Here is a 10,371-nt window from a genome sequence, read left to right as displayed (position 1 = left end):
TCCTGTTAGGTCTTCATCTGCCGCCCCGGGAGAGGAGAGGGAGGCCGTGAGTCGGGGAGCCTTTCACTCGGACTGTCTCTAATTGCCGATCCCAGCCCCGCAGGTAGGGCCAGCCTGGTGAAGTGAGGTGAAGCGGCCGTCGTCTACCTTTGTACCGGTTACTGCTGTGGGGTAGGGAGCTGCTGCTGTGTGCCGAGTGCTCTTTGCTCCCTAGGCAGCCCCAGGCCTGAAGGAAGCACCTTGCATCCAAGAAAACTAAGTGCATCTAGGGGTGAGAGATGCCTTTTTGGGGGGAACTTGGTGGTATCCTCTCCAAGAGGCCTACCCATTACTTGTTCTTCTCTCATAAGTATCGTTTTAGAGTTGGAAAAAAGTAGGTCAAATCAACGTCATTTTCACAACTCAACTCTTGCCTGAAGACCCAGAAGAAGCAAGCAAGCATGTCAACTCTTTTCCCTCAATTAACAGAGGTAACATGTTTCCTAGGGTAACACATGAATGACTTTAATTCCATAAAAATTTGATGGATGAGTTTTGTCCATTCAATTCAGGAAAAACGTAACACAGGACATTTCCTTGTGCGCCTCTCAAACAAAGGATGCGTATTCTCAGAGCCTCTGGATATACAAAAAGCTAGTGGCAGTCTTAGCAACTTCTGTATGTCAGCAGTTTGTACTTAAGTTTCTTCTTGTTGCTGTGTTTGATTTTTATTTTCCCCAGAAAAGACTGCTTTTTAAGTAGTATTTTAAAGTAGGAAAAAAAAATCATTTTTTTTTAATCCATGCGTTTCTCTCAATGGCTTTCTGTTGCTTTGCAGCCCAAACTGTGGACATTCCTTTCATATGGTGTTTTAGTAGAGATCAGGTGCTGGAACTTGTAGGTCACCATTCATGAAAGTAAATTTCAGTAAGGTCCTTATGGTATAAAATAGTTGAAACGAACGGTGGCCATATACTGAATTAAAGGTACTTGTCATAACAGATGCGCAGCTATTGGTCATAAGTATTTTGTTGTGGATAGAATGCAGATGCAGAAAACTAGCAAAGTTTTGGTGGAGATGTGTCATCCAGTAAACAGTGACCACTAAATACAGGAATGCTGCTGAAAAGCCGCCAAGAAAAATCACTTGCTTCATGACCCTAAGTTTTCCCAAGACAGCAGAGCAAATTAACTTCCCACAGTTGAAAGGGAGACTTTCTGCTCCCATCTCTTCCCCTCACCCCATGTGGCCTGCTATGAATTCTGTTCTTCTGTTATCTCTGGTTTTCATCACTGTTGGGTCAACTGATTTAAATCACTGAAATAGCAGAAAATCGATTACTAGAATGGCAGAACTCCTCTTCCAATTTAGTGAGCTTAATCAACTTGTGGAAAAGGTTTGATGAGTTGCAGAGCCAGAACAAAGGGTGGAGAACAGAACTGACCAGGGAGTAGGGAGAGAAGGAAGAGAAGGAGGAGGTTGAATTTGGAAAGCAGTGGGACGGGAATGCCCTTTCAGTGACAGTGAACAGTGAGGCTGGCTCAACTGCAGGTCAAGTTGCAGTTCTAAGAGAAAGGCAAAAACAAAGAAAACCCCCAACAGATTCTATAAGACATTTCCTAACTGAAGCAACTTCCAAGAGTCCAAACTTTAGCTACCTATTTCAATCAAAAGGAATAACATTGGTTTTAACACAATTTGACAAAGAGGTTGCTATTTATCCTGGTGTGTGGTCCTGAGATTTTTGTGAAGCTTTACTAAAAAGTGGAAAATCTCTAAAATTCAATGAATTTGCTTTTAACACCTCATTCACAAAGGCACTGAAAATAATGAGTTTTAAACAACTTTGTGTTGCTCGTTACTGTAAATGATGCTCCATGTCATATTATTTGCATGTGAACTATATTAAATTGAGGAATGTAAATGATATTCCCCCTAGGACTTTTTTGAAACCAGAATGTATATGACAGCAAGCAATATTTAAGTGTGTGAAAGTAGTAGAAAATAAAAGGCTACATGGAGGAACAACAATAAGAGCATGTTGCTTTGTGCTGAGTAGGGAACATATTGATGTTGAGAAAAGACGGTGCAGTTTTCCTGCTCTTCTGCTTTTACAGAGGCTAATGTGGCTAGCTGGAGAAAAAAATATATCTGGTGATTGTAAATCTACCAAAGATTATTCACAGTGAAAGACAGACCATCTCTTTTCTTTCTCCCCTCCTCCTTTCCCTGACATCCATTCACTCTGGAGTCTTTTTAAGGTGGCTTGCACTGTCTCATCCTCTTGTAATGGAGGATTTTGCTGTGTGCCTTTGAAAGAGATGTGTGTCATCAAGATTTTCTGAGGGTTCACTTACCAGATTGTCACACTTGACAGTTGTGATGATGGTTGTGTGGTACATTTGCTACCTTTACCAGAAGTGATCTCTCCTTCCTATTCTGCCTCCTCTCCATTTTATTTCTCTCTCAGGAGCTGCAGAGAAGGTGAAAATGGAAATGCTTGGTCATCATACTCTCAGGTTAGGTTAAAAAAAATCAAGATGGAAACAAAAATGTTGAGAGAATCAAGTCTTCATTAACTGTGCAGTATGCTGATACAGTATCTCAATTAAATTAGTCATAGAATTAGCTATGCAGCATGATAGGAAGCGGAAATTTAGGAAAAGCCTGTAATGAAGATGAAGCAACCATAGAAAAGGGAAGAAAAAAGATCAATAAGACATTATTTCCTTTCCTCCTCTGTAAAATAAGTTTCTGTCTGGTGAAATGATCTTGTGAATTTATGGGAACAACCATCCCATGCCGCCTTTTCTGAAAGGTAACTGTGAACAGGAACTGATGTTAATGATGCCCAGCAAACTGAAAAGTCTCATTTTCTCCTACCTCACCCAACCTGTAGCTATTTATCCAGGCACATTAAATATAAGGTCTTCCCCAACTATCAAATTGTAAGTTTTAAAGTTACAAGTTTAAAGTGCTTAAAACTACCAATCTGATTTGATAGTATCTTATACCCAGTGACTGTTACACTTGCAGAGGTAGGTATGACTATACAATACAAATGAAGATAATGAAGAATCAGAGCCATCAACTATGATGAGAAATAACATTGTTGCAGGTGGTGATTGTCAGTAACAGTTTTAACTTGAAAAAGCATTGCCAGTGGTTTAACTACATGCATATGTAAGGAGAAACTATGACAATATCTCATTGGCAAAATAAGGTCATTTCCTAATACAGGCATGATCTGCATCCCTATGTGAGCTGCCCTGGGGTGATGCCAGTGCAGAGCCTGAGAGGGAGTCAGTTGTGTAGCTGTGAGCTAGCTATGCCATGTTGACCAAGGAGGGACCAACAGGGAAAGACACCTCCTGTGCACAACTGGTTAGCAATTGCAGGAATGGAATCTTGGTTTCTGTCATATTCTGTGCCTTTTCAGTTTCTGATGTGCTTTGATTATTCTGTACCCCTCTGCTTGTTCTTAACATAAGGCTCCTTGTTGGCTGTCTTTTTTCATGTAAAAACTTTTGCCTAAGTTAGCATTGTATGCTAGCATATGTATGGCCAGCTTCTCTGTCTGCATGTATTGTCAGTGGCCAAATACTATAAAATCGGTTGCAAATTTAGAAGGCAGTTTTTTTCATAAGCTGATGGAAATGAATTGTTATAGTTCAATTACATTTAAAAGGTCTGTTTTGGGTTGTTAGAGAAATTTTGCCTTTAAGGCAAAACTGGCTTCTTAGCAATGTTGACCTTGTTGTTGAAACCGAAATCGTAAAGATCACGGTGCTCAATACATACTAGTAGTTCACTGTGCAGAAAGCATCTCTTTGAAAAGGCAGCAATGAAGAAGCAGAAGACATAGAATTTCCATCAAGATGTTTTGTTGCCTTTGGCTGTAGTTTATTAAAAAGTACAAAACTAAACCTTTAAAAGAGAAAGGCAATTCTGGTTTGCCATTATTTGTTGATCTGAATTTGTGTGCAATTAATATTCAGAAAGCATTCATGAAGATGGTAATGATTTTTGAAAGTGCCTTTTCTGTAGTATTAACAGCTAGTCATCTGAAACTTAATCTTGAAAGTGAATTACTGATTATTTTCTTGTTTACAATGCTCAAGTTATGCTGTGAGGAAATGAAAAAATATCGTATAACTTAGCTGAATAGTTGACAGTAGCACAAATTGCAAATGGATGACATCAACACAGAATTAATATTTCAATCTGTATGGTGAAAGTTGTTAATATAAACTGTATGGATAATACTTAGGAATAACAAACATCTCAGGAGACTTAATAAGATGAATCTATGAGAAATATTAGACTACAACCAGCTTTGTGTATCACATTTCTGGTTTTCATTTGACCAAGTATAAGTCTTGTTATTTACCCAATAACGGTTTTTTGGTGGTTGGTAATACAAGCTCTGCAGACCATGCAGCAATGTGCCACTTACAGTGCAGTATGTATAAATTTAGAAGTAAATTTTTAAGAATGTGCAGGGCTAACTAATTTTATGAAGCAGAGTATTATGGCCTGCTGCATAGGACACAAAGACTGTTTTATTTCACGGAGACAATGTTTTATTTCTTTAAACCAAATTTGTTGCTATTCTGTAGCAGATGCAGCAGAGCAGCTTAAACATATGTTTAAGTACACCCTTAAATTTGCTTGGCATCAATGGGATTTAAAATATTTTTTACATGTCTGGTTGATGATTAAAGATATGTGCTTGCTATGCATTTATAGAAGATAACTATGCAGGATCTGATCAGCCAAGAGCTGCATGCCCTTACTTTCCATTGGGAGACCAGGTATATTCCCCCTCAAGGCACATTGAGCTCTTTCAGGGCCACACAATATAATTATGATTGTTCAATATAATTATGATTGTTCCCTTGGTCTGAGCAGATCATTTCTTCAAAGAGAGAAATGTCTTAGTTAAACAGTATTGCATTAAAAAAAAAATTCGGAAAAAAAGATATACAAATGAACGATTTTTCTCATTTCTGTAGAGATAGTCATCGGCAGGCATTTCCTTGTGCATTATTTACAATTCTGCTCCTTTAGTTCTTTACTTCAGGGAGCTGAGTGACTGCTTCTCAAGTAGCTGGTTTGCTTTATACTGGCTTTTTGGTTGTCAGATGGCACGGCTACTTGGATAGGTTACCATAAAACAAGGAAGGATTTGTGTTTGTGGTGTGGTAGCTACTTCATGCATGTTGTCTCAAGGTATCTTGAAGAAATTTGTATTTGCTCTGTCTGCAGCAGGAATAAGGTAAGTTATCTTCCATTTATTGCAAAATAAGAGTTTTCATAGAGACACTTGCTGCAGAGTAGCTAAAAAAGTGTAAACCTGTACTCAGGCTACCTTGCAATAATTTATGTAAACATGCAATTCTAAGCAGGGGCTGCCAAACTGTCACCTAACTGCTCTGTTGTGTGGTCTGAGAAGCTCATCTACAGGACTTGGTTTCTAATTGGTCATTTCCCTCTGGCCTAGTCCTTGGGTGGTATTTGCAAAACTATTTACCAAAAATTTAAAAGGGGCTAACGTTTCAAAATTTAGAGTCCTCCTTTGAAGACACTGAGCATTTTTAGCTTCCACCTAAGTACGCATTTTAGAGTGCTTAGCTTGGAAAGAAATATTCTAGTTATGTGAGTATTGTATTAAATATATTGGGTTTAGATTTTCATCATCTTGGTGGCTTAATGATCTTGAGACCTACTCCCATTTTATCCTGCCTCTGCATAGGAGAGATTACTTGTTTTGTTACTTGCCAAAAGACATCTCTATTTTCAGTTTGCTGTTCATTAAAAAGCAAAAACTTTGGAACATGTTTTATCACAAACTGATGTGATTCCTACCATTTTTCCCTTTAAGTCTAGTCATTGAAGGTCTACAAAGTTCAGAAACATATATACACACACACACACATACTTCCTTGAACTACTGGGTTAGAAATTGCTATTTTACCTAAGTGATATGTTGTTTCATATGTTGGAGGAAGATGTTCTGTTTCATATTTCTCCTTCTGTGAATTGTGAATAATATCTCTGGTAAGGATGATGTCCTTTTCAATAAAACTGCCTGTTAAAATCATCCTCAGAACTGCGTAAATGGATGACGTGAGTTAATATAATCAAGTTATAAATGTAACATTAACTTGTACTCTGCTCTCTGTGAATTGAGAGAAAAATGTAGCCCAAATAGAAAATAAACAAATATTGGCAACATGGAGAATTGTCTTAAAATAGTCTCACAGTGTCTTAGGATGTTGTTTTGTTGGTTTTTTAGGTTTTTTTAAAAGTTATTAATGTGATGAGAGGGGAAATGCTGGCAGTAAGAGTTCTCACTTGAAAGCAAACCTTAAAGAAATAATATATTCAGTAAACAGAATTATAAAGATTCTTTAGAGTGGAAGGAGGCCTGGCTTTCATTTAGCTCTTGAAGAAATCTATCCTTATGTTTTACTAAGAGATGTTACATGCAAAAACAATTAGCAGAACTACACCCAGAGTGTCAAGAAGATGTATTGTCCAGACACCTTTTTAACATAAAAGGTAACATTTTAAAAGTATGTATGTTGGGGGGAAGTCAAGTCATGAGTGAAGAAAATCAGATCTCAGCACCAGGCATTTGTAGCTGTCTCATGGCCCTTTGCCTGACTGGCTAAAAATAAACACTGTACACACTTCATATGCATCTCTCCCTTTAATGTGTGGGAGGACAGAAAAATCTACACAGGAACAGATGCTCTGCTCTTGTCCCTTTCACAGCACCCTCCCAGGTTCTTATCCCTGCCCTTCATTCAGTGAAGCTACACTGAAGAGAAAGGCCTCTGTTTAATTCTTAATCTTTGTATGCTGGGAGCAGGTCTATGGATGCAGCTGAGGCTTAACTGGTCTTTTAAAATAATGTTAATTTTATCTGCATTTAAAAGTATGCGATTCAGGCTTTTATATAAAAATAAATTAAATAAACCTAGAATATTTTATGGATTTATTTAACCACAATAAAAGAATAAGTCTTGCACCTCATGGCTAGTAAAACAATTTCTCATTACTTTGGTAAGAATCTTGCCAGTGTAAAGAAAAGGTATCAAATCTTACTTCAGGGAAGTACTGTGTTATGAAACTGATTCACAGTAAGAATACCTGAGTGAGTAGAAGTATCAAAGAAAATAAAGATAGATTCTTGTTTTATTCTACATGGCATATTTTATAAGCAATTCAGGTTTCTTTGTCAAGAAGTGTTTATTGATAGTTGTCCAGCATTCTGTCTCTCATTGGGGGCTGCTGGATTTGGTTGAATTTTTTTCTCCAAATTCTTTGGAAACTGCCAATTTAGCATCTGTCTTTAAGATGATGATTTATAGTGGAAACTTGCTGACACTAGACTGCAGGAATACAGTAAAAGTATTTTAGCTAGGTACTCTGAAGGCTTTGAAATGAGTTTTGATGTTTATTAATGCAATGTTCTGTGTTTTGGAAAGAGATTAACAGTGGCACTTTGGTTGAAGAATTTGTCTGGTTCACCTCACATTGCATTCAAATTGCATCTGAAATTTCCGATTGCTTTGTTTTCCCTTTGGACATACATTCATGCTTGTCAGGAACATTAAGGGCTTGTTGCATAGGTATAGGGATTCGGTGGTGGTGAGGTACCTCATGGGGGTGATTCTTCTCTTGACTGGAACTAAATCAAATGAAAGCTCTCTTAAGCCAGAGGTATTGCAGCTACACAAAATGAGCGTGAAAGGATAGTCAAGCACAGAGACTTTCTGCAGGTTATTTAAACTTACTCATTCATTGCTTCAATGTGTGAGGAGCACAGAAGCTGGGTACAGTGCCAATAGGACATCTATCATGATGGCAGAAAGGGAATGAGGAAGTACCACTGCCCTGATTCCTCTGCTAAGTAAATACAGATCTCTCTAATTATATAGTCTGATTTCAGATATCTGTTATAGATTCCCAAAATATATGTTAAAGGCTGTAAGCTGTAACCATTATAAATTACTTTAAAATAAACATTTTATGGTTTCATATTGTGGTAAATACATATAGTCTGCATATTCAACTTTAGTAATATTTTGTCTTGCTTTCATAAAAATAAATATACATATACAGGTATTATTGTTATGTGGTTATATTCAATAACTAAACTTAAATTTGTGCAGAAGGCCACTTTTTTTTTTTAAATAATCTCCATTTAAAATCTTTTCCAGTATGTCCTTTCTCCTAATCTACTATGTCTTTCACAGCCCTTTTCCTCTCACCATTTCTAGTTCATCTATAAAACACGAATGCCTCTCATCCTCTCATCCACCAAGTCACCCTGGGCCATTATGGTCCTGGAGCTTCTCATGTTTTCTTTGCTTTGTGATAAAGCTCTTCCTACATCCCTGTGTTCTGGAACCCTTTTCTACCCTCAAATCCTTTTTTTTTTTTTTTTTTTTTTTAAGATTTATGTTGGTCTTTGTGCTGGTCGTCCCTTCATGCTGATGTCAGGAGAGAGTCCACTGTCCAAGCGATTGCTCTTATTCCCACTCCTAGACCCCTGCCTTTCCTCAATTCAAAAGACGTGCTAACTAATACAACAGTGAAGTATTCAGTCAGATAAGTGGTAGACTTCCTGAAACAGCGTTCTCTGTGCAGTGTCTGTTAGTAAGAGTGACTCGCAGTAACAAATCTGCAGTGTGGAACAGAGCCAGAGAAACCATGAAGAATGAAAGATGTCCAGGCTAGCTAAGCAAATGGGATCATATAGGGAAAGATTGGAACGTGTGAGAAATCAAGATAGACTGTTCTTAAAAAGAAAAAATAAAGTGCAGAACCATTGTCAAGTGTTCTGTCAATCATTTCCTACTGTTTCAACTGCATTTTTTCCCTTCTCAGGCATCTCTTAGGAACTCGGTGATGATGATACCAGTTATCTGCCACTACTAAATTAAGGAGATGTTTCTTCCAAAATGATAAGAAGTGATGTCATTCTCATAACAGAGTTATCACTAAGCTTCAGAGTCATTGTGGTGACTCGTAGGGCTAAGCATTCCAGCAAAGCTGTCAAAGCATGTCAAAGATTATCATAGACTTTGATGTGTATGAAAAAATTAGAGTCTGTTCCATGGAAATTCTGCACTCCACAAAGGTAAATCAATACAGAGTCAGTGAGGAGAAAAAGTATGGTGATCTGTGGGATTAGAAGCATACAGTGTGAGATTAGGAGCCTAATTACACTACACAGTGAAGTATGGTATAAAAATAATTTATCTAACCACCACTAAACTATTTCCAGAAGTGAATTAGTACAGCCACATTAGTTTGGCATTGAACACAAGTTGAGGAAGACTGGCTGTCTTGGTGAAAGGGCACTTTGGCTTGAAAGGAATGTGCTAGCATATCTATCCAGCTCTCAGAACCAGGGGCAGGTGGGTTTAGTGTCCACAGTGTGCTGCACTGACTGGCATGGTGTCCCACTCAGCTTGAACCTCTTCACATTGCATACCATGTTGTAAGATGTAAAAGAATGTGCTGTAAAAGAACTTGACTTGATTATCCAGGCAAAATTAATATTAACAGAAGATATAATTTCTTTCTCTGAATGTACCACCCAAGAGGTAAAGCTCTGTTTAAACTAAGGAACAGTGTTAGTAGAAGAGCATAAATCATTGACTGACTAGGAATATACTGAGCCTAAAGTCAAAAAGAATTTTCTGCCAGGGCAGAGATGCTTTGAGACTGCCATCTGATCGAGTAGTTACAAAAGGGGATTCAGGGAGTTTCTGAAATGGATTAAGTGATACGACTGCAAGTGTTAAGAATGGATCATTTGCAGTGATTCAGGAGTTCCCTTCTAGTCCTGTGTTCCTATGTCTCACAATTCTGTTCAAGTGGCAATGTCAACAATAAACTCCACTATTGAATAATCTGGGAAGAGCAGGGTCCTAATTATAACCTCGAGGAGTAATAATCTGCTTTTATCTTTGTACCTGTATTTCAACTAGAGAGAGAGAGAGAGTGTGTGTATATATATATGTCAGTTAACAGAGCTGATGGGTGAAAGGACTGGATTCTCTGGTAGCCAGAGTATATAGCCTTAAAAATGTGTAGGGAAATAGTCTTCCTCAGTTGTACAGTTAATGAAACAATTTTGTTTAATCTTGATTCTTTTTAAATAACAATGATAGAACCAGGAAGGTCCTGGTCAAATTTCTTGTATAAATATGCCAAACAATATATGTCATGATTTCAGTCATGAAGACGTAAGAACTGCTGAATTCAGCCGGATGAAAAGTCCACCTAACCTACTATCCGGTCTTAGTAAGTAGATAGTTACAGAAAAACCTGTACGGAGGCAGTTGTGCTTACAGTGTTTTTTCCATCAA

Source organism: Grus americana, chromosome 2 (assembly GCF_028858705.1).
Source record: "Grus americana isolate bGruAme1 chromosome 2, bGruAme1.mat, whole genome shotgun sequence".
Classification (NCBI taxonomy): Eukaryota; Metazoa; Chordata; class Aves; order Gruiformes; family Gruidae; genus Grus; species Grus americana.
This window is presented reverse-complemented; position numbering follows the sequence as displayed.